At 34.1% G+C, this 27,143-nt stretch overlaps 1 pseudogene; it reads right to left on the minus strand.

Annotated features, from left to right (window-relative positions):
• Positions 1 to 27,143, minus strand: LOC149548013 (T-complex protein 1 subunit delta pseudogene; annotated as a pseudogene).

Genomic DNA, 27,143 nt, shown 5'->3' on the forward strand with positions numbered 1-27,143 from the left:
CTATTCAAATAGTGCAAGACCATGTGTTTCATACCCATCAATTGACAAGTTTATATGCTGCATATTTTCATTGATTTGCAAGCCAGATTCTTCTAGATCTTTGTTAATTAATAGGGCCATTTCATCTGCAATTGCACAGGCCCATTTCCTGTAAACATTCACTGATTGGCAGAACAAAATCATCATTGAGAGCTTTCAATTTGTTAATTAACTCATCTATAGTTCCATTGATTGGAAGGTCCATTTCTTCTGATCTTTCACTAATTGAAAAGTCAAATCCATCTACATATTGATGGAGAGCTTGTAGAATCGAATCAGCGGACAACTTGGTGGAATGCTCTGGATACCTACAAACAATTGAAATTGAAAGCACCACTAGTAATATGAGAATAATAATTTGGAAATAAGGTGATATACCACTTGGCTCCATTCTTTGAAATTTCTCCTGGTACAACATCTTTTTCATTTTTGCAAATCTCGTCCTCTGCAACTCCTTGGGTGTAAAGAAGCTTTTCTTGCCCATTCTTTCCATTGGATAATTCTCTTCATTGTCGTCTTCTCTATTGGGCCAATACCACAAGAATTTTGGCCTGGAAGATGTATACGTGGATGACACCAATGGGTCATACAATTGTCCTCCAAAATAGTAGAGATCTTGTGCAAGAATTGTGGCCTACCAGATGTATGGGTAGATACGACTATTGGGTCATACGGTGGAAGTTATCAAACTCTTAAATCAGAAACATCTTCCTTCTTGAACATATCATGTGGCATCTTTGTCAAAATTTCTAATCTCCTCTAGAACTCTTCATCCTCTTTTAAAATGAATGCACATAATCTCTTCTTTCCCATTCTTTGTAGTTGGACAACAATGCACAGTGTTACAAACAAAAAAAAGATGCATAGTTACAATATTTAAGTATTGATCTTGTTCAAGATTAGAAGTTTGATTGTTTTAGCCTCTAGTTTGTAGAAGGATTTTGATACATTGATGTTGAGGGAGTGGAGACTTCCCACATAGGTCTTGCTATGAAAGATGATAGAGGATCTAAGTGCATCACATTCAATGCAATTAGTTTATGGTGCATGACACAAATGCCTAACATCTAAGCCAATTTTAGTATGATTATAACATATGCCTTCCAATTGGAGAGATGATCATCACACTCAAGAATGTGTACCAATTTTTCTCCATACCAATTCTTGGTGACAGGGTTGTGTAAGACCTAGGCACAAGAATGCCACCCATGGAAGGAGTAATGGAGGATGATGAGCTCAAGGTGGTTGGTACCAAGTTATAGTTTTATTTATCTTTTGGTTTCTATAAGGCATATGTTTCTTTTCTATTAAATGTGGTTATGTGTTAGAGAGAACTGTATGGGAGGGTATACGTGCTATGCATGGGGCTTGTGTATTTTAGATCCCTTGGACATATAAATATATGTTGTAATGTATCATAGGCTTACTACCATGGTGACTGTGGTGACACTGTTCCACATATAGGCACAAGAGCTTGTTATAATGACTTAGATGATATTATATAAGGTGAGTTCCACAAGGTAATCCTACATGTACATGCATAGTGGTATTGTTTCCAAGCATAGCATGAGAAAAATGTTGTGCTAGAGAAAAAGTTTGATGACCTTGATACATTTCCAGAGGCCATGTTTAGATTATGAGGAGTATAGGGGACATCTCCCTTATTGTTGATTACCACAATTTTTCTTGGCCATACTATATACATTATTGAGTGATTTTTATTAAGTCATGTGTAGAGGTAATTGGGTAGAAAGTAGACATTTCCATTGGGATTCATATTATTTTGTCACAATCATAGAGCAATCTAAGGGGTCTACCAAGTATGCACATGGAGATGATTGGTGTAAAGGAATTGGTGTGATAGACAGATGAGGCTAGAGGTGAAAACAAGTTTTGATGACGACCATGTCTTTTTTGAGACCCATGATGAGCAGGGGGAGTTTAAGGAGTGCATCATGGGTCGTATATAGTGAAAAACCTTAGATGATAGAGGGTTTTGACATAGGTATAGAGAGGATACAAAAATTGAGGATTAATTTGTGGCTGTGGTGGAGGGTAAGTGGGAGGAGATGCTAATGATGAAATACATGATTAGACAACAAATACACTTTTAAAAGACATACATACTCATAATGTGGAGGGGTGAGAGTAAACATTAGAGAGATTAAAGACTAGCATAGGTCACTACTGTATAAAATACAATGGCTCATTTGAAAGCTAAGTGATGCCTCTGTGAGTAAGAAATAGAGAGAAAAGAATCCACTAATCAGAGTGAATGAGATAGTATAGGGCCAATCAAAGGGGATAACTGTGGAGATGTTCAGGTGTACCCAAGAGAGATGGTAATACATAAATTTGTATGAGAGTATGGAACCAAATAGCAACTCAAGGAAACTAATCTTGATATAAATATATCAAGCAAGGTAAGGTTACACAAGACAATGAGAAAGGGAAGTAAGGGGTCAATGCATCCCCCATGACCACCACAAACATGCAATTAGAGACAAGGAGGGGTGAGTTCCTCCACAATTTAGGAGCAAATATAGTCAAAGAGTGCCTCATCTTTGTAGATCATTATGCTTTTTGTATTTTGTGGATATTTAGTTTGTTATGGACAAACACATTATTCTAAATATGCATATGAGAATCAATTTTGGAACTCCTTATGCACTATGCATGAATCTCATTATGGTGTTTGTAAATGAAAATATCTACTATATCAGGAGCATTTCTTGATACATGATTATTTTATGATGTAATGCTTATGAAGTTATATATGGGGTGTAAGATTCTATTAATAGTTTTATATATGTCAATTGTGGTGATATTAATATAATGATAACCTGATGCTTATATGAATTTATGATGCTCATATGATCCTAATGCTATGGAATATGGTGTAATGCATGGATTATGATGCATGTTTTGATTATGATTTAATCATGTGTTTATAGGATGTAAAATAAATATTATGCCTATGATGCTTATGTATATGGTATGATGTCTTAATATCATTGTGAATATAGAGCTGATAAATTCATGAAGTGCTTTTTTTTGGTGATATCATGTCATTATTTAGATAGCTAGAGGAATGGTTAGAGAGAAGAGAATAAAGTTATCTTTATCAAAGAAAAAAATGGATCAATGGGATGAGAAAATTTGGTAGAAGAAGAGAGAATATGGATAGATATGAGGTGTATGAAATAGTTTCACAAATTTGATATTTATTGATAAAAGTGCCTTTTTTAGCATCATAGAGAATTTTTAATTATTTCACACACACACACACACACACACACACACACACACACACCAAGCTATGGATTCTCTCCATGACATCCACTCAATATGCAATTCCAATCAACCAAAACATTAAAACCTTTAGTGAATCCAATGCAAAAAGACACTATAACCAACATTAAACCTTATTTGCAACTCAAATAATGCACCCCAACATACATTTTAGTGTACTGATGATATGTTTTAGTAGCTTGCTCACATATATTTATGCACAAGTTCTACTGCTAATACAATTTCACTCAACCTAAAACATAAAAATTAAACATAGTTTATTGTTCATATTTTCAAAATCAAGACATGGATACAATTTTTCATCAACACATAAGAGAGTGAAGATAACTACCCATGCTACTATTTTCTTTTGCCATGCAACTACCCTTTATGCATGTAGGCAAAATGAGGCAATGAAAACAACCCACGTCAATTATTTATAGAACACCTAATTGTGGAAGCTCATGTAGTATGCCACATTGTCCCTCCTCATTTTTCCTAAATTTTTGAAAGAATATATGAAAAGTCTATCGGGAAAAGGAAGGACAACCAATGAAAAAATAAAAATAAAATGAGAAAATTACATTTTAATACAAAATTTCATAAGCACTATAAGACGAAACAATTGTGTGCATATTTAAAGAATGAATTAATTGAAAAAAAAAAAGATGTTGAAAACTTAGTCTAGTCGTCAAATGATAATAAGGAGGTTGATGGTGAACTCACAAGTAAATTAAAATCATGTTTTTGACTTTGGAGAGTGAGAATATGTGTATGCATAACTATATTATTTTGAGATATTATTATCTACAACATTAACAATGGTAAATGAATGGTTTATTAATCATTATTACTTTTGAAATTGAAATTTAGGTAATAATGGGTATGCATGCATAAGATAAACTATTGCATTTATATTAGGGTTGGATACTATCATCATCAAACTTTGTTTGGAATTTCTATTTAATTATATTCAACAAAGATTAACTAAGATGTCGGTAACTTTTGGCATGGGCCAATAAATATCTTGAAAATTCATAGTTATATCATTATCTAAATAATGATAATTCTAATAATATTGATTATATTTTCTTTTATTATTAACATTAGATAAAATATAGCACTAGATGGGGCATAATTTAGTTTAAAGCTTAGCCAACCCCATTATAACTTGTTATCATTAATGTCTCTTGATGACACCAATACTCTTCTAAATTTAACTAACATCTATGCTATTTACTAAGTAATAAACTCAACAATGAAAAAATGGAATGTGAGATATTGTTGAGCATTTGGAAAACTTTCACATAGTAAGAAACTTAGTTGGAAATGATATTTTTCCTTTTAAAATGCTTAAAGAAACTAGAAATGGAGGAACAACATAAAAAAGAAAGAAAGAATATAATGGCAGAGGCAATGTTTGGAAGAAAAAGAGGAAACACCCATGGAACTAGGCACTAACACAGTGTATGAGGAAAAGATGACTTTTCCTTTAAAAAAAGGCAAGGGTGGAGAGAATTAAGAGGGTGTCAAGGAAAAAGGAGGAGAATAATACATTGTCATGAGAGGATATTGGAATGTATGGGGCACTTGAATTAAGAGTTTTCGGGAAAGGGAGCTAAGGATGATAGGTATTTAAATATTAAAAAGGGCATCCAAGTTGGGGGCAGGGGTGTGTACGGTTGTAAAGAAATGTTAAGTTTTGGTAGTAGGAAATTGTAAAGCTTGGTATTGATTTCTATAGTTGAAAAGTGGACGACTTAAACATGTACACTAAGATTTTATTCCTATTCTAAAAGTGTTGGATAGTCAAAATTCACTTATTTTTTAAGCTTAATTTTTTCTCTTAATGTATAATATTAAAAATGATAGTCAAAAACTACCTTAAAGTGAAAGTGAATGTGGATGCTACAAAAGTCTTGATTGAAATGCCTATGAAAGACTGAGGACAAAAGAGGGAGGTATGCCTTGCTTTGGAAATGCAGATGTGGGAGGTAAGTTTTGTAGCATAACAATGCATTCCCCTATTCCTTCATATGCCTCGCTATCTCTATATTTCTTAGTAGTAGATGCCAAATTTGTGACCCAACATTTTCTTCTAATAATCTCCATTGTAGCCTCCATTTTTCCCTAATTTTAGTTTGTCTGTTTAGGAAAAGTTTTGACTCTGTTAGTAATGTCTTAACCGATTGATAGCTGAAGTCACATGGATCTTAAATTCAATTTGTTTGCAATCATAGCATTGCTCGATCTGATCAAGATTACTGTATTTTCTCTTCGCCCATTTACATTGCTAGTCAGATTATAGGCTACATCAATATAGTTTGTTTCGTGTCATTTTCAAATCTTTTTCCAACACCAAAATGGATTTTAACTAGATTCTTTGTGTTTTAGATTTTGGACTGCATGTGATATAAAAAATCTTCACCATAAATGCATAAATGTAGAGATTCTTTGTGTTTTATATCACTTGACACTTTGTAAACTGTCGCCAAACCTGACTAATCATGAACCTCTCCATGATCTCTAAGTGCCTACCCACTAATGGTCTGCTATAATACATATAACCTAGCTCCCAGGCATCTGACCATCTGTGGCACTCTTTTTAGGGCTGAGATGTAAACATTGTCAACTCATCAAAAATGCATCGATAATATGTAATGTCCCTACTATGAATCTGTGGGACAAATCCTGTGTACCCAAAAATGTATGGTTGGCTCCGCTCCCATGGCTGCACTTGTGGTCAAATCACAACAATGTGCTCTCAGGCCTAGATCTGTGCTAGTATTGCCCCACATGCCTAGGAGTGACCACTATGGTACACTATCTCATGTAGCTCATGGTACATAACTGTTAGTATCATTGGCCCCCATGCCATCCTATGTGGTTGTGCAATCAAGTTTGCCACCAATCTACCCCATCCTAGTGGGAAGCCCTTCTAGCTCCTATTAGTCACCAAGGCGTGAGCTACCAGAGAACACAACACACTTGGTAGAAGGTAATCCTTACCATACTCATCAATGTGTCACTCCCAAATCAGATGGCGGTCTAGGATGGTAACATCCTATAACATTTGCTACATCGCTGCTCGCCCCTCTGTTGAGGTCTGATCATAGTACACTTGTGACATATCATCAAACTTAACATTAGTACACCCACATCAAAATCAAAACTTGCAAAAAAATGACAAATCAATCAAATGTATAACTCACTGGATTGCCATAACATGGTACTCGAAGGATGTAATACACATCCTCTAATGTGATTGAGGCCTCTTCGGTTAGAAGATGGAAAGTGTTATGCTCCCTATGCCACTACTCAACAAGTGCAGTCAGCAGCCCATGATTTTCCCATATATGGGGCATCCATATAACCCATCTCAACCCCATAGTCGATATAGTGACAAGCTCATCATTAGTCAAATGCTGAACAACCCACAACCCCACCACTTTGGGGGCTTTGATGAGAAGCACAAGAAATAACTCCTGCTACACAAGACATGCAAACATTAGTAATGCATCACAAACATGCTCAAAATGCAAAACTTCATGAAAAAATGCTCCAAACTAGGTTGTACGACATTTCTTTCTACATTTAGGTGAAATAAAATGATGGAATAATATCGTGCAATACTTTTTGTGAACCAGTGCAATACAATCTTTTCGTGCAATATTTTGCATTGGTATGGGCAACAAATGGGTGTGTCCCATATGACATACCTAAAACTACTTGTGCGACACTTTTTTTCATGTGAAATATGCACAATATTTTCTAAATTACCCATGTGATACTTTTAAAAATATCACTTGATATTCTATTTTCTACCTAAAAATGTGCAAAAAAAGTACACAAAATCTTGAAAAAGCAAAAAAAAGTATACACTTATCGGCGCCCTGTAGTGGTTTGGTCGGTTGTGCAATTGGCTACGCTCAAAATGGTGTCAGTGAGTCAAAATGTTCACCAAAGCCATGATGCTCTCTCTTGACCACTCACAAGCTCTCAACAATCACAAAAGACAAACGAATTTGAAAATGACACTTGGGCCCCTTTTATAGCCTTCGACCCCATTTTGACCTAATTTTCAAACTCCTCAAAATTTCACAAATTAAAATTGCACCCCTAGCTAATTTCGACATCCAGGATCCGTTTTCGGGATTGAAATTGAAATTTGAGTTCATCTTGATAGTCTTAAAATTCTACCTTCTTCTGAGCAATTAACTGACCTTCTAAGGTCTAATCTATGAATCATCACCGAGGCATCTTCATTTCTTCATGTCTTCATCATTTCTATGCTTCATATCTACTCAAATTCACCTTTTCATGTCTAAAATCATCTCTTTACTTGATTTGACCTAATTTTTATGTTGTATCCTTCGTAGTCAACTCTAGTCAAATTGGGGCATTCTGTCACTCTTTAATAGTCACTTTTGGTTCTTATCATCTGTCAGTCATCTTGGACATTGCTATGTCCGAATTTACTCATATCTTGCTCATTTCTACATCCCCTTACCTCATTTCAATTTCAATCCCGAGGGGGCAAGAATACTCTATCATTGCTTGCTACAACTATCTATTTCCTAGGAGCATATGTTTGATCTTTTTATTTTCTCTTGATCTATCTACTTCACTAAGTGTTAGCATTCTTCTTGAATTCTAACATTGTCTTTTCCTAATGTTCAGTATTACTGCTATCAGGCTGTACATTCAGGATGTGCTATCTCTTTCTACATTTTGTTCTTTAGAATTAGATATCTATATCTATTGCTACTTACTTGGCTTCTATTTTCTTTGATGTAATGTGTTCCCAAATCGATCACACATTAGTCAAAGAGGGGCAAATGTAATCACCTAAAAATAGTCATCTAGACTATTAGCCCCCTTCTTAGCATTTTGTCTAATTTAATTAATTATTTACCTAGACCAAATTGTTAATAATCAATTAATTTGATTATAACCTATAGTTTGACTATGCTATCCTAAGTTCATTATTTGATTAAAAGAACATGTCCCCTTTTAATTAAATAAAAGACCCCATTCTTTTAACCGACTTAAAGTGCACACATAAAGTCCTTTTCTAATTTTCAAATTAAAAGAAAAGGCTTTGTGACTTTTGTCTTATATGACAAGTCAACTTATATCCTATTGGTTGACTTGTGTGTGCACATGGATCACTCCTCTTCTTGAACTCCACCGTTGATCATCCATCATCTTGACCTTAATCTCTATCGTCTATATGACTTTAAAAGGGATAGAGGTTTTCCCCTCAATCCATCTAAACTCTTGAGTATTGTTATGTTACAGGTTTACCGTTTGAATTCTTAAGAGATTTTTGTGGAGAACTTCTATTTCTTGTCTACATTCTCTCACCCATGACTTTTAGCATGTGACATTTTAGCATATTTGCATGTTAATGTAGTTTCTTTGCAATATTTTAAATCACATAGCATAATAGTGAGATTTGTAACACTTGCATATTGCTTAGAATAGCTACATTTTTTCATTCTCATTCTAGCTTAGCTTCCATCTTGCATTGCATCCTTGAGGAACTTCTTGTGGACATTTTCATTCTTGCATCTCATCTTTGGAACCTCCCATTGCATGATTTACTAGCAAGAAGAGTATTCCTAAGGCTTAGCTGAGAGCCCTTTACTTGAAATACACTCTCTTGCACTCCGTGGATAGGGAGCTCTAAGACGACATCCAAGCATTTCGAACTAATAGAATCTCTTAGATATAAGGGTTTAGAGTGGGACACTTTCTTAGAGTACTGTATGTATGTATGTGTATATATATGTATGCATGTATATGTATGTATGTATGTATGTATGTATGTATATGCATGTATGTATATAGAGAGATCTTGTGGATTGTGGACATTAGTGGAGATCTAGGGTTTCATTGTCATGCGCTTGTGATCGCTAGGGTATTATAGGATTGTAATTATAGAAAATTGCCTTATTCACTCGAGTGGGTGTATGATGAAAAAGAGCTATATTAGGTGAATAAAGCTCACGAGTGGTTATAGATTTACAACTACATCAAAGAAATTAGAAACTAGAACTACATATTCGTTAGAGTGAGTAGTTCAAGGGTCTTAATTTTGTGTATACGGATATGTAGGCAGCCTAGTAGGTTGAGTATGCCTCCAATGTGTAGACACCTTGGACATAGTTAGGTAGCACTTAACCATGTATGTATGTATGCATGTATGTAACTATTCTCTACTTAACTATGCCATTTACATGGGAGTGGGGGGGAAATTGAACTTGCATCTTTGGCAATACTTCATTTCCATTATTTGCGCTCTTTGAATCAAAGGTATAAAACTTTATCGCTTGTAACTATAATTTTCAAATAATACAAACCATAATAGTTTCTTATAATTCTACGGTTCTCTTTGTAAGTTTATAAAATTGAAGTTTAAAATTTAATTGCATTTATGTACATCATTTTCAAGTTTGATATTTCTCTTTTTCCTTACTCACAGTCTAAGAATAATTTTCCAAAACACATACCCACCAGTTGGAGACTGAGCCAAAAAATTATAAAAAAATTATGCCAAAAGAGCTAAAACAAATGATTGTGCACGATAATAATCTTTTTACATTCCTTTTGGCACAACTATTCTTACATTTTATGGTTTTTGGTGAGAACAAAATTCCAAACTTATCAGGTAGGTGATCCAAAATTAAATCATAATTGGTTAAGGCATGTTTAAATACCTTATTTGACATGTTATTGAATGTTTCTTGAATGTTTAGGGTAATAACTCCTTACACTTAACTCTTCACTGAAGTTATTCTCACAACCATAATGACATTACCTCTAAACTATACAAAGGATGTTGAAGTGGTTCCCAACCTTGAAACACTCTTATAACTTAAGAAATGGAAAAGAAAATGGAGATGCAATACATGAAAAAATGCACATTTTGTAGTCTTTATATATACAAAGAGATATTTTTAAAGTTTCTTATTACATATTAAAGAACAACAAAAAAATTTGTTCTAGCTACATACATTTTCCAGAATCCAAATAATAAAACAATAAAACTCACTCAACCCATGCTAAGTGAAAAGCCATAACCTAGTTCAATTGATGTAGTTGTTGATTACAAATTCCTATAAAAATATCATCAAATTAGGTACGATAAAACAAACAATCAACTGTTCCCAACTAGCATTAACTTGACTAGTCTATTTAGACCCATTGATTATTGTCACAAGCTTTTAAACATAAATATATAAGGAGTGAGTTGGGACATATATAGATTAGCCTTACATTAACTATAAACTACAACACAAAGGTTGCACGGGTTATTACAGGATTTTAATTATAGAAAACTGCTTGATTCGGTCAAGTGGGTGAATGATGGCGAAGAGTTGTATTAGGTGAGTAAATATCACCAGTGGTTATAGGAATACAACTACATCAAAACAATTAGAAACCAAAACTATATATTTATTAGAGTGAGTAGTTCAAGGGTCTTGATCTCATGTATATATGTATGTGGCAGCCTGGTAGGCAAAGTATGCCTCTAGTGTGCAGATGCCTTGGACATAGTTAGGTAGCACTTAACCATGTATGCATCAAGTAGGTGATCCAAACTTAAATCATAATTAGTTGACACATGTTTAAATACCTTATTTCACATATTATTGAATGTTATGTGTTTATGTGCTACTGTTAATGAATGTTAAAGGATGAATGTTCAAGGTTGTTGTAACAATTCTTAAGCCCAAAATAGATAAATCATGATTTGAAATGCAAACTTGGGTGCTTAACTTAATGAATTAGCACACCAAGAAAAAGACATCTATTTTTAGCCTCATGGCTCAAAATGCACTGTCTAAGTAACATGTATGAAATAAGTTTAACAAAACAAATAGCAATAGTGTTGTATACATGCCACTCTTAGAAGCATCTCTTGCAATCAAAACCAATGTCAAATATTTTCAGACTTGGTAGTAGCTTCTCCAAACCAATGTCTTCTAAAAGAAAGTTTTACATGTACCAATAAAAGTACAACTGGAACCTCAATTAAAGGTCCAATAGTTGCAGCTAGGGCTTCTTCAAAATCTATACCAAAACTTGCAATAACAACAACTATTGCTAGTTCAAAGTTGTTACTTGACACATTAAAAGATTGTGTGACAGACTAGGGATATGAGATTTTTTGAAAAATGTATATAAGTTTGAACAAACTAGTCCATGTCAATGTCACTGGTCAAAACCTCTTCAACCAAATCAACATGCCCCATCTTCTCCTCCCTAAAGTGTTTAATCTTAGCAATGGGTAAACAATTCAACATCTTGGTAATGAACTCAATTTCATCCTTATCCACATGCTTGACCACCAAAATCTTTGCCTTGGATAGATAATGTAGCAAAAGATCAGTCATGACATCTCATAGAATACTCTTCTAGATCAATAGCATGTTGCATCCAATGAGTTTGATATTCTTTATCATACCCAGAATATAATTCTTCTCCTCCTTCAAAATCCTACCCATCATTATATAATTAGAGACCATAATGTTCTTCTCAATGTCTGACTTGGGAGGCAAAATCTAGAATTGTATTATGCTAATCTTTTCATTCTCAATCCTAGTGGAGCCTTTAGTCATATGGCTTTCCTTCTTATCAAACACCAAACCCTTAACCATCTCTGTATCACTAATAGTCCCACCCAATTTTTGCAAAACTTTGATGTCCCTCAAATCCACAATGTTAGGCTTTGTAGGGTTGATGATTCAGGATGACATCAACAACAAGAGGGGCCAATAAGGTAGAATACCGGCTAATAACCTTACCATTCAAAGAAGTGCTCTCACTTTTTTCCAAAGAGTCATAGTCCATCAATTTGACATGAATAGCCATGGAAATTAAAATCTTGATGGCCTAATCAGAGGCCTATGAAAGGCTTTTGACATAGTGATAGGATGAACATCCTTAGACAACAAATTCACACATTGTTTAAGAATCACACCAGTGATGATAACAACTATTTTTGTGTCATCACCAACAACAATATCCTAAGATTTCAAAAGCTGTATAAGCATTTTAGTGGTTTCTTGAGTTACCTCCATTTTGTTAAAAATGATGGCACCATCATTGGTGATGATCACATCGCCTGAGGAGGTACAGAGAATCTTGTCCATACCCTTAGGAACTAGTGAGGTTTGAACTACATCCACAGTGACCTTTTCTATGATGATGTTGGCATTTCGAATGACATCCCTATGCTTGGTGTCAACACATTTTTTTGTCTTAGTAGCCAGTTCTACCCGCGGGTGTTACACTGCAGTCACCATTTTCAAATTCTTCCTAAACTTCTCTGTGATGTCTTCTTCACCTCTCAAAACCCTAGCAAAAAATTAGTAGATAGAATCCCTCTCACTCGAACAAGTTTTTTCTTACTTCTCACTATAGTCATTGGCGAATCCAAAGACTATATGATGAGCTCAAGTAAAGATGATGACTCCAATATAGTGCCCATCCAAGAGAAAGAAAATGGAAATTGCTGAGAGTTGACTCCAATATGAGAAAGACAAAGATAACTGACATCTCCAGCACTCCACTCAACAGAGCATGGAAGACGACAAAAGAGTGGAAGGGAAATCGATAGTCCACAACAAAAAAAAAAAATGAAGACACATAAAAAATTTGAACATGTACCAATATGATTGAAAATGCGTTGAAGGCATATTGCAACCCAATCATGAATGATAAACTCAAAGACCTGAATGGTGATAAATAAAATATATATTAACCCAACTTGACACGATATCCAAACAACAAGCAAACATGATGATGGAAAATAATATTGCTAGGGACATACAACCATAAATGAACAAGAAAGCATGATGCTAAATGGAAACAGAGCCATGGACGATAAATACATTGTGAATATACAATGAGAATATTTCATTTTTTATGATCATTCTTCTTAGCCTATTATTATCTTTTTCTGATCTTGTTACCCAAATCAATCATTTTGATCTTTTTCTAATCATTCTTCTTAGCTTATTATTAGCTTGATACACAATGAGAATATTTCATTTTTCTTTTGGAAAACTCTAGCTATCGTCAGAATTTTGACAAAATTCATAGTCAATGGTATAATAAACCCATTGAATCATCTCTGGCTGATGTCAATAGTTTGATGAGGTTTTCCATTGATGGTATAACATACCCATCAAATCATCTTTGGTTGGCATTGATAGTTTGACATTTTGAATTAGTTATCTGGCATTGACATGTGACATAAATGGGGATGATTTTTGATAGATCTTTTTGTCGATATATCGTTGCTTGTGGAATGCATCGAACTTTTGACAAAATTCTAGCGATTTTGACTTTCAATATTTAACTGTCCAAATTTTAACCAAAATTGCATCATAAAATAGGTCCAAATTTATTAGTGACTGGATTATTCCACCATTGCGCAATACAATCCCTAAACTTTGGGTGTGAGTGCCACATGATCTCATACCTGAAGGGCCTTTGTCTGGTAGTTTGACTTTGCTTCTATGGAAAAACTAGCATAGAGTGGTTTGAGATGGTCCTCAACTCTTCCTTCAAGGAAGTATGTTGGAGAATGTCCTAGCTAGCCAAGATAAGGGCCTTATCAAGCCTAACTTGGATTAGATTTTCCCTAATCTATTGTTAGACCAAGTTAAAGCAACACCTTGGAGATTGATATCAATCAAGTCATTCATCCTAAGGAAGCCCTCCAAGTCATGCATGCTTTTAGAGAAGTCCTCCAAGCCCCCCATTTTCTCTGAAGGGTAGAGAGGGGTATTAAAATCATCCATATACACAATATGTTATCCTATCTCATTGCATCAGTCACTTTAGTTACCTCATCCCAAATAGCCAGTCTACTATTTCGAGTGTTAAGGGCATAGAAGTTAGAAAAATTCCAGCTACCAGCTTGGGAGGTGAAACCCATCGCCCCAAAATGGGTATTGAGGAGGATCATTGAGCCCACCACCTTATCTGAGTTACACAACATTGCAATGCCACTAGAAGCATAATTAGCACCACTATAAGAAAATTTGGCACCTAGTCAAATGTAAGTAGCCACTCTAGAGAAAACCTACTCTATCATTTTCACTTCCTATAAAAGAATCATGTGAGTATCAAGTTCAATGATCTTTTTGTTTAATTTCTTACTACTTCCTAGGACTATTAAGCCCTCTCACATTTTGCGATACAATCTTCATCTCTTGCGTGGTTGGATTTCCTTTAGGGTTTTTTTATTTCCCTTGTGCTATATCCTTTTCTATTTCCTTTTTATGGATGTTCCTGATCAAAGGTATCCCTACCCTCATCGTTGATCCAACATTAGCCTTATTTCCCCCTCTAGGCATCCTCTTAGGGACCATCCATTCAACTCTATTACTTAGATAGTCAAGACTTGCGACCTCAGAGGTAGGGGAGAGTATTTCCACAATACTTGGGAGTGAAACCACTAGGGTTACATTTGTGAGTGGTGAGTTGTTCCCCTTGCTCAGGGATATGTTGTGGGAATTAATCACTTCAAACTCATCCTCCATCCCTTGGTTCAACTTTCCTCCTCTAGGTTGAGTCAGTTGCATGGCATGAGATTCAACAATCTCCCCCTCCTCATGCTTAGTTGTTACCTTTTTATCAGTTTGACCATAAATGATCTTCTCAACTTGCCCATCAACACGCTCCTTCACAAGGGTCCTAACCTTCTCCCTATCCTTACTAAGAGCTTTGATCAGATCATGGAGTTCCTATACGCTTGTTTCCATCAATCTTACTAATTCCATGTAATCATGGCATTTGGTCTGGTTTTGCCATTTCAGTAGTGTTCAAGTGTTCTACCACCACTACACTCGGTGAGGTAACTTTGTCCTTGAGTTTCTCGCCCTTTTTGCAGTCCACTGTTAAATGGCCAAACATGTTGCACTGTTGGTAGAAGGATGCATCATTCTCAAATACTATCAGTTGCAACCAAGTAACCCATTTAGATTTTAGATCCACCATGGTTAGCAATGGTTTATTCATACCCATGTTCATACAAAACCTAGGAAAGCCTAGTTTAGTCTTGGAGCTAGTTGTTATATCCATTTTAATGAATAGTCTAAAGGAATTTCCAATCCATCTAAAACACTCACTTATCCTAGAATTCCAAGGGGAGTCTGGGTAATCTTATCTAGACCGGTGTAGATTGTCACACTCAAGGTTAAACCCTTGTCTCCATTTTGTGACCATCAATAGGTGTTTACCAAAATTCCAAGAACCCACCATGATTGACTCATGGTCCATTTCAGTAGTGACACTAAAAAGGAAGAGGGAGCCTACCATTGCAAAGACAAACACTGAACCTAATAGTTTCCACCTAGTGGAGCACTATTTTCTCACCATATCCACCATAGGTCAAATCAAGACAAACTTTCCAACAAGGCTCAAGGATAGACCTAAGGAAATTGAATCAATCATAGAGTCTGGTAGTGAGGTTTGTGGTCCTATAGCCCCTAAGGAAAACATAGGCTTCTCTCTGGAGTGAACAACAATCTTGGATCTGCAACAACCCCTAGCCAGTTTGACTTAGGGGTCACAGTCTCGTCCATAGTCATTGTGGGCCCCCCAGAGATTGGGGGCCCAAATAGACATAGTTGTCAAGAAGATTACATGGTTCTGTTAGGCCAGGATTTATCACTGAATGCAACACTTGAGCATTCTAGGATTTAGCAGACAAAACTAGTTGCAAATCGGGGTACACAAGTGCCTGCTTCGGAGGAGGGGGTAACGGCGTGCAGGAGGAACCATCCCCTTGATGACTGAGAAGGCATGAAATCAAGTTGTAGGCCATAACGAGTGGGAAAGTTTTAGATGGAATTTTCCAATTTTTGGTATTTCTATGGCTTCTTGATTCTTGTTTGTTATCAATATCATAACAACTAAAATTTTCATTTCACAAAAATGAAATGGATCTTATTTTTGCCTTTTAAGAAACCTTATGGTAGTGACTAATTTCTTATAAAAATATATTCATTTTGATGGAAAGGACATAAGAACATATATGCATACTACAAAATAAGGTTGGTAGCATAAATGGATACTTTTTCAACACTGTTAATATATGCCTCTAATTGATGTTTAAAAATTGTAGAGAAAACATATCTTTGAACAAATGAAAGCATGACCGTAAATAAAACAACACAAAATAATAGTCTAATTTCTGGTTGATTTTACAATGACATGTTCAAATGCTTATAAAACATTAAATAATACATTCCTGCAACTTCTTTAAAATTTCTTGAATTACCCTATAAAAATTAACTCCCAACTAGTCATTATTAATCTAACATGTCACTAAGTTATTGCTTAATAAAATGGAAGCATTAATTTTCCAAAAACCCTCCTTAAGATTTAAATTACAAGAAAGAAAGGAAAAAATAACAACATGGACTAACTACAACAATCCAAGTAGAAATATGTAGAAGAGTTATCCTCAAAGTTTGACTAGATCAAATCCAAAGGGTTCGAGTTTTTGATTCTCTTAAAAGGAGAAGAGCATACTTCTCTATAATTTTCACTTCACCCAAGCATACAAAACATTTTCATCACCGAGCTAGATCGTCTCTCAACAAGATCTAAAATCTTCTATGTTTCCACCCTCAAGGAGAAAAGAGCATACTCCCCTCACTAATAAATAGGTCAAGTGATTCGCTACCTTTCCTTGCCTCCTAAAGGATCAATCTCTTAACTATTTCTACTTTTTTTATTTTTCCATGGTCACTACCTCTATGTAACAAAGAACATACACCCATTTTTCATTATCAAGACCCTTATAGAGGTTTTGAAGGATTTGATCAATACAAATCCACAAAGTCTTTGAACACTTACATGTAAGAAATCTGTCATAGAAGAAAAAGACGAGAGGAGGCAAGGGTTTTGCTCTGAAAATTATGCAAATGTATTCTCAGAAATGAAAGAGATAAAAAAATAATTACAAAAGATCAATCCACAATTTAGAATGTAAAATTTTTAGTATAAAAAGATGTGTGAAATTCATGTCAAGTTTAGTGACGTATAATTTTGCGGAGGGTCTCAAAACACCGCTTAAACATTAGAATTTAGAGACAGTTGCGAAAATTTGACAAGGATTAAGATGGGTGCAAAAAAATTGCATTTGCACATAGATCTCCCATTTTGGTGAGCTCTATTCTGTGTTCAACAATGGCAGACACTACCTTAGAGAGCTCATCATTTCGGTTATCACTATTGTTGGTTGAAATTTCTTCTACATTTTCAATTGTTATGGCATTCACATAGGTGTTAATTTGCATCAAAGATTATGAGGACAACTTTTTTCAATTTTTTTATTCAATTGAAAATTTTAAAGAGCTTTTGTCTCCAGATTTGGAAATAAATAATGCTATGTACTTTGCCACTTTACATCCATTGAAACTAATTACACTTTAACCATCGATACCTTGCACAGTTGCTTAGAAATATCCAATCTTGTAGATAAATCAATATCTCATAATAAAGAATAAAAGATAACTAACTAACCCCAACTGAATGAGATAGAAAATTATGTTCTTGATATATCATTCCATTGGCATTAATTGTCTTCAAAATACAAAAATGGATGTGAATGAGTATAATTATATTATTGAGTCATTAAATATAAATGTTAGTTGTAATATTAATTCAAATTATTTAAAATATAAAAGTTTTTCAATTCCTTTAGTTAAATATTCTTTACATTTTAAAATATGTTTAGTTAAATATTTAGATATGTTTAGTTTACTTCTTATAAGGGTCTATTTGGTTATTGGAAAATGACAGGAATTGGCTTTTCCAAAATCAGGATTTGAATTTTTTTGTGTTTGTTTCAAATTCGGCAAAATGGAATTAGCATATCGAACTTCCAATTTTGCCTCAAAACCAAATTTTCCAACTTCCTACTAGCAAGTAGGAATTGAAAATCAAAAGCCGATTATGTTTTTAAAGGCATGTAAAAATAATAGATGGGACTACTTTTTGAAATTTGCCTTCAACTCCAAGCTTACGCATAAAAATGTGCCTTCACACGCATCTTCCAAGTAAAATCCCAAAAATCGGAATGAAGATTTGTAAAACTTTGATTTGGCTAAATTAAAGTTTGTAGAAATCTTAGTTTTTTAAAAGTTCAAAACAAGAGGAATATATAGACACAAATTCTATTTTATTTCTTCAAACTTGCTTGAACTCTTATTTATAAAAAATTAACATGTCATGGTTGAATTTCTATTTATAAATTAAAGAACAACAAAAAAAACTTGTTTCAATGTCCTTGTGCAAACACCACCACCAAAAGCTGGAACTTTAACATTGCACCTCTTGTTAGTCCCTGTCTATACATAGGTAGGAAACTAATGTTTTTAGTGATGACACAATTAATTTTTACAAGCAAAACTTTCACTAGTTTCTAAAGTTTAAAATCATTTTTTTTTTTATTCATTTTTATTCAACAATTTCTAACTTTTTATTTGACAAAAACATTTTTTCCGAGGCAAAAATTAGAAGAAAAATGTCACATCTTCTACAACCACCTCCTTCTACAATCTTCCATGAAGCATCTAGTAGCTGCTTATGCGTAGAACAAATCATGATCCTACTGTCTCATGCAATCACCCCATGCTTATCCAGACTTGAAAGGAAAAATCTGTGCAGAAATAGTATGCGTACCCCTTGTAACCCAAAAAGAATCTGTGCAAAAGCACCGTATAGATAGCTACTGGCACTCCATGTATAGAAAATGGTGGCAGAGAACTACTTCTAGACTGGTCCAACATCGACTACAGAGTCATAGCGGTGAGACTCTAGTTGAGTAAAATCAATGGCTAAAGCTGGTGCCTTTCTTAGATGGAGCAGTGTAGAGGCAGGTCCTCTGAAAATGATTGCATGACTGCAAGGTATGAGAGAAAAAGAAATGGTGATTAAGGAATAGTTTACTGAGAGAAATTGGGTTCTGGAAGGGCCAAGAAAAGTTTCAGAAAAGCCACTGGTTCTGAAAAGCAAGAGGAGTTTGGTGAGGAGGCTGTCGATGAACGATTATTTCACATGTCAAAGGAGAGTCGACAACTTTCTATCCACGCGGAAACAAGTTTTGCAGGTGTCAGAACACACGCCAGTCCAAAATTTCTCTGAATAAAAAGCTGGGTGTTTTTGGAAAAGCCACCTATGAGAGTAGACATTTTTGAAGAGGTTATTTGATTATAATTATGTGAGTTCATTTTTTTAAAATTTTGTATTGATTAAACATTATAGATATATTAATAGGTGATTTTATTTGATGGCTTTTTTTTAAAACTATTACAAAAATATGATTAAAATTAAAGAAAAATCAAATATTATAATTAAATATATATAGTTAAAAATTTACATCAATTTCTGAAAAGTAATGATATAAGAATTTATAAGATATTAATCTCTAAGTTGTCTTTTAATTTTCAATATATCAATATATACATTAAAAAAAAAAATTGAAAATTTTAAGTGCACATGCTTTTAAAAAAATAAATTAAAATTAATAAAATGACTTGCTAGATTTGTACTTCGTGCTTGTTTTTTGCAAAAATGTTGACAATTTCAAATTTTAAGAACGCAAGTCAATTTTTATTAGTTATCATTATTATTATTTGGAGGTTAATTGTAGAATTTTAACAAAAAAATCATAAATACTTAAAAACAATTCAATGTGTATTTCACAATAAGTATTGCCAATCTGTTTTCCATTTTATTTTCAAAACATGAATCACCAAAAGCATGAGGCAGGGACTCAAGCTCTCATAGAGCTCTTGTTAAATGGAGGCAATCACTCCATTTGTTTGTATGAATATTCAAAAGACGTGGCATCTCACGAAAAAGAAAATGCGGGAGCATAGACAAGAGCAGCATGTGTATAACATCCATATATATAGCACGTGAAGTTTTTAGCCAATGCAACAATTACGTTTTAAAAGTGTGCTTACAGACTTTCTTTAGAAATGTAGAATCACAAACAAAAGCACGCGACATGTTTGACAAAATGTAGAATCACAAACAAAAGCATGCAATATGCTTGACAAAATGTCTGAGAGAGATGTACAGAATGCTCTAATTGAAGGTGATGATTAAATGGACATCTATTCCAAACAGTAACTCTGCCACTTCATTTCAAGAAATGTCTGAGAACAATGAAGTAGATTCAAGTACCATGCTAACTAGTAGGAAGTCTTTGAAAGCTGAACCAGCCACTTTTCAAATGAAATTTGATGCTCAAATTGAAATGGATGATTTACAACTGTTAACTGATTCATTCCAAATCCACATTCTGTATATTCAAATGACTAACATCACAATTATCATAAATAAAGGCGAGACTTGATTTCTTTGAGGGACAAACTAAGGCGGAAGCTTAGATGATATGCAAGGAAATTTAATTGCGATTCACGAGAACACTTAAAACCATGAAAACAAAGATTACATGTTGAGAAGCATGTGACATGTTTAACAGAATGCCACCAAAATGGAAGATGATCATAGAGGTGTTAGGCAGTTCAGTTGTACTTACAACCATCAAAGCAGCCACTTTGAGCTACATATTGAAAACAAACAAACACTCAAAGATAGCACCATTGAAAAATGGCATGCAATGAATGAAGATTATATGGTGGGTTTGAGAAGGCAATTCAATTGTTCGGCATAATAACCTGATGAGATTGGGTATGGTGAAAGCATGCACCTTTTATAAATGTGATATAATTGATCATGAAGTTCAAACATTTGAACAGTTCATTCTGCAAGAAAGTATCATCTATTATACAAAATGCCTCGACAAGAATGCATAATGCGAAAGCAAAGGTGACTGCTATTTGTTTGACAAATTGCCCAAACCGCTGTCTTAAAGATTTTAAATAAATATAATTAGATGGTGTAAAATCCGACTTCACACCCTTGGAGAACGTGTCACGGTGGAAACTTTTTGCATTGGATTGGTTATCCAAGAATAGAGGAGGTGCCGAGATGTTTGACAAAGTGTGACAATGTGTTGAGATCTAATGATTATGAAATTTAAGCTCATTTGGCGGGGTGGGGTCAAATGAGCTTCCACCTTCATGCGGTTGGCCCTTCTTAGTAGAAAATATTACACTATTCTCAAAACCAAGTGAAGCTTAACATTAACCTATGATTGTATGACAACTAGCTGTGTGAATTTATTGGTTTCAAGTAATGTAGAAGGACGCCATAGTTCAATATACAATCTCAATTCATATGCATACAACATCGGGTGGAGCTAAAAAGCCCAACAAGTTTGCATTTTTGTTAGAGGTTTGCATAGACCTATTTAATAAATGTAAATGTGCTAGGTTTTTTCAGCTCCTTCTATTGTCCATGCATATAGAATATAGTTGTACGTGCATTCTCAATTTAGAGTGGTAGAATCTTATTTTGGATGCAACAAAAAAATGACATGCACCAAAAGATGGGAAAATGATGTCACTTGGGCAAATGAGCTTCCACCTTCACATGGTTGGCCTTGATTAGTAGAGAACATTAAACTATTCTTGAAACCAAGTGAAGCTCAATATTAACCTATGATTGCATGACAACTAATTGTGTGAATCTATTGTGAGGTATGAGAGCATCATAACTATTCAATGTTTGTTGCCAATTTTTTATTTATTAATACAACACATCGTCGCAATGAGACAAACACTTTCGACGGCTAGCTGTCGATCGTGCACCATTCCTACCACATGCTCGTTGCTATTGGGACTGACGATTCTGACAAATTGTCATGGGTTCCATAGCATTTATGTCACAAACACGTCGACATTGCAATGGTGTCTTTGGTAGCTTTCTGTCACAATTAGGACGGTGAAAATGAACTCTTTGCCAGTGACTTAGCCTAATTTATGATAGTTGTGCCCGACGCAATTGCAACGGTCACCCTTGCCATTGCAAATTGCGATGACAAAATTCCAAGGCCCATTTGATGAGAGCCAATTCCTCTTTCTATCGTGATGGCAAAGTAGACCCAAATGTAGTAGTTACAAAGAAGAGGAATAGTAGGTGATGTGTGAGTGGTTTGCAGAAGGTTATAAAGTGGAATCTTGCTAAAAATTTCAAAGGAAGTTCTAGATACCCAGAGGGGGGTTGTTACAATGGGCGGGGATGGGTCTTCATGATTTGATTGCATCTCACAGATCATTTCTTATTTGACTAGGACAAATTATTCAAGCTTTCATTTTTGACTTGGCCACATTTGACAATTGTTGCTAACATCTAGCTTTCTAATTAACTGCTTATCTAGTACATGTAAAATAGATTGCTTCATACAAGAGCCTAGAGGTTTGAAATTGGATGGGGTTAATGGTTATTTTTGCACTTTTGAATAGTTTAGAATATAAAATTGACATGTCTTAGTATTTTACTACAAATATACTATAAATATATGTGACATGTATGAATGTTATTAAATTTTCAAATATCTTAATATGAATTTAGAAAATTCTTATTATTTTTTATTTTTTTAATAGATAAACAACCTAAGCTTTAATACATCATATTATGCATAGATACGTCAGGATAATCAACAATTTTTACTTCGTGTTGGCTGCTTAAGTCTATTTTGTGCTTAAATTTAAGCAGTTAAGTGTTCCCATGAAAATTTTAAAGTGTATAAAAAGGATAATTAAGAATCTTTAGCTATTATTTAGCAATTGAAAATAAGCTATGGGAAAAGAGGAGGGGTTAAAAATGAGAAGTGGTTGCTTATTGCCAAAACTACCACGTGGCTCCACAAATTGTTTTCCCTCTTCTTTAAAAATATTTTATTTCTATTTTTTGTGTGTAAAAGTATGATTATTTTGATTAACTCACATTTCAAATTCATATATGTTCATGGGGCTATTAGCTCCACAATTATTTCCTAAAAATATTGAGCAGCTAAGCAGTGGAATGTGAACATGCTCTTAGTCCCAAAATACATTTTTCTCCTTCTTCCAATTATTAATAATTATAGTTCTTTCTTTGACCATTCCACACCTCTACACCAAACTTTTGGTGATATATAGCTCTTTCTTTGACGAAGCTATTATATGGAATGAGATTGGATTTGGAACCACTTTAATGTTTTATAGAGTTTACATGTTTTTGTCACAAGATAATATTCTTTTAGTATTTTTGGGAGATGCAAATGAAGGATTGAGTGAAGGATCACAATTAATGACATAAGTGCAAAATCAATTTATTTTACTTTATTTGAAGGATCATTGTCTTGTTTTGTGTTAGTGTTGATATAAATGTGTGTGCAATAACATATGTGAATGTGTGAAAGTGCATGAATATTAAGTATGTAAATTTATTTAATTAAAAGGCTAGCTAGTGACAAGCATGAGCCTAGATTTTGAATTAAGACTACAAATATTAGTCTAAACTTAGAACTTCAGCTAATGTTAAAGAGATTAAAACCATACAAACCTTGATTCAATATTAACTACAGAAATCAATGAGATTCATTGAACCATCTCTTAAAGCATGTTTTTTGTCATCGCTTGGTTTAAGTAGTGTATTTTTTCTTTTGCAATATTTAGAATCTTTGTTTTCTATGGATGGTGTGATGTTAATAACATTACTAGTCACTAATATGTTTGAATTCTATTCTATGGGCGTACCAGTTTTTTCTAATTGAAAATACTATATTTAATGAGAAAAAGATTTTATACAATAAGAGGATCTAGGGATTTCAACTCTATCTCATGTATTGTGAGTTACTATCAAACTATGGTCTCATGCATATGCTTAGCTTATTTTGTTTAGAATTTAAAGTTAAATTTTAAGACATATTTTGTGAAAATATTAATCTTATACTCATTTTACTCTATTTATTTTAAAATTATTTGGAATTATGTTTTTTACTATATAAATCAAAAAAATTAATAACAAAGAAAATTTAAGAAGTAAAATTTTTAGAAAAATGAGAAAAAGAAGGATTCAAGAACTACGCATAGCCCCACATGACATACATTTCATTGTGTAATGGTTGTAAGATATTAAATCATCTTCCTATGTTTTTTGTATATGATTTGAATTCTCAAAATGTAACATTTACACCATAACAGGTTTAAATCTAAATTATATTATATTCTTCAAAACTTGCAAAAAATTCTTTGTAATTAATAACCATATTATTATATTGGAAAGAATTATACTTGAGTAAATCTAGAATGTTGTCTATGTGAATGAAGTAAAAAAAGAGTAGTTCAATTATTTTCCTAGCCTAAGTGATAACTAGGACTAAGACTTAGGTCATGATTGTTACTATTCTAGTTGAGCATAATAAGATCATCCTAGATTCACTCAATCACAATTCTTTCTAATATAATATCATTATCCCATTTAATTACTTATTATAGTAATTAGATGGTTCCATCTAATTATTTATTAGACATTTTGATTCTAAATTCTTTCTAATATAATAACATTATCCCATTTAATTACTTATTATAGTAATTAGATGGTTCCATCTAATTATTTATTAGACATTTTGATTCTTTCTCATATAATAACATTGTCATATGCTTAACAACATTCAAAAAGTTACAATTAAATTATGCTTATCAAAATGATTAAAGAGTCCAGGTGGATAGGTTGACAAGGGATAGTGAAGGCCTAAAACAAATGTCCTTAGAACTTAATAGAAAACATAATCCTGAAAGCCAAGATGCATAGAATCAATGCCAAGGTGTCTTCTTATAACCGAGGGGTAGTATACATCACATCCACATGCAAGAGTTCCAGTTTACCAGTCTACAAAATCATACAATAATGAAGAACATGAATGATGAGTGAGAATGGTGGCAACAAGATGAAGACACTTGTAGATATACAATACATAAAAGAGTTGTTAGTGTTTTGATTAAGTAAAAATAGGTTTTTATAGGACTCGAAACCTTTTACAAGGAGAAAAACATATAAGCATTAAAAGTACAAATGAAACTATGCATCAACACCCAGAGTAGTAGCATCTAGAACCAAAGAACCCTAAAAAAAAGGGAAAACAACAAAGACAACACAAAAACCAAAGACAGACAACAAAAGAACAACTAGAAAGTCTTCAACAAGTCCATAGCTTGATAAGCCATAATGTTCATTTTAACTATAGAAACGCTTATCTCATCAAGCTCTTTATCTTCCATAGCCTCAGGTTTCTTTGAAGTTTCCCTAGTATGTTTACTAGGTCCTTGATCATCCCTCAACTCCTTATTGCCATGGTCCTTTCTCCCCTATTCCAACTTCTTCAAAAGAATCTTAATATTTTCAATAGTGGCCTTGAAAATCGAGCAACTATGTTCAACAATCTTTTTCAGTGTTCTCAATACCCATGACTCTACTACCCAACTTATCAACCCTATTTTGTAAATCTTTTACCATTTAATCTATATTTCTAACTATCTCTAGTACGAACCATTACACCAAAACCCCAAGGTTCTAGTGAAGGCCGCCCACTAGGATTATAACATCCCACCACGCTCCATAGCCCAGACCCTTGGTTGGATGTGCACCCATACAATGGACCCTCCCTTGGCCATATAAGCCTCAAAAAAACACTGCAATGCTGATGTTGCCACCCTCTCTCAGACTCAAACCTAGGTAGAGGCTCTGATACCACACGGTATGAACCATTGCACCAAAACCTTGAGGTGCTAGTGAAGGCTGCCCACCAGGATCATAACAGTCTCCTACAAGGGTGGAACTATTTTCATCATATTTTTTACATCTTTAGCAGTACCAATAAAGATTAGTAAGTCTGTCTAGGTGTTGGCCCAAAGTTCTCTCCCCCTATTGGTTTTACTGAGATACTCAAACTCCCTCCAGATATCTTGCATTTGTTCCTTAATCAAATCAATATCCCTCCTCATCAAACCTAGGTTGTCAAACACACTAGTCACGTTCCCATGATCCTTAGTATCAAAGCATTGTCTCAAATTTTCCTCCCCTAGGTTCACATTAACATTCTAAATGTTATCTTCTAGGTTCAAATTCGCATCCCCTTTGGGCATCTTCTTCTTAACATTAATGTCCATAGTCCTCATATAGGAGAGAGGTTATGTGTTCAATTTCAACCCCTTACCCTTCTTACCTTTTTTCTCCACAATCTCCTAATCAATACCCAAATTAGTATCATAATCCACCTCATCATTGTTCCTTTTCCTTCTCTTAGAAGATGACCCACGGTGGGTAGAAGTCTTCCTCTTTTTCTCCATTGGTTAGAACTTCTCCTCATCTGTCTCATCCTCATATGCATCTTCAAATTCACTCCCTTCCATATCATAATCCTCAAGAGTCTTCCTACTCATACAGGGCTTTTCCACTTTCTTCATTTTCAAAAAATTCATGATTAAAGCCATAAGCCCTTCATTAAAGGCATAGTCCCCATTTGGTTCATTTTGTAAGGTTAGAATAGTGCTGTCCAGAGATTGGATGAGGTAAAAAGGGAAATTAATCCTAACCCCATGCATAAAATGGTTCACTAGCATGAAATGATGACCATAAATTTTGGAATAGCACCCATCCAGGGTATTATACTCGATCAAAACAAACAAAACAAATCTCCAAGGTCTAGAAATACTTTTAGGGATAAAGTAAGAGTTACTGATTTTAACCAACCTTTTTCTTTCCTGGTCTGACTCCATAAAAACATCAACAACTCTATCTAAAACTTTTTTGTCCTTGAAGAAATTGATCCCCTCCATTTCCAAACCTGTAGCTTCAGCGATAACATCCTCAGTGACCTCCAT

Source organism: Cupressus sempervirens, chromosome 7 (genome assembly GCF_028749045.1).
Source record: "Cupressus sempervirens isolate cs-2001-9-10 chromosome 7, ASM2874904v1, whole genome shotgun sequence".
In the NCBI taxonomy this organism is placed as follows: Eukaryota; Viridiplantae; Streptophyta; class Pinopsida; order Cupressales; family Cupressaceae; genus Cupressus; species Cupressus sempervirens.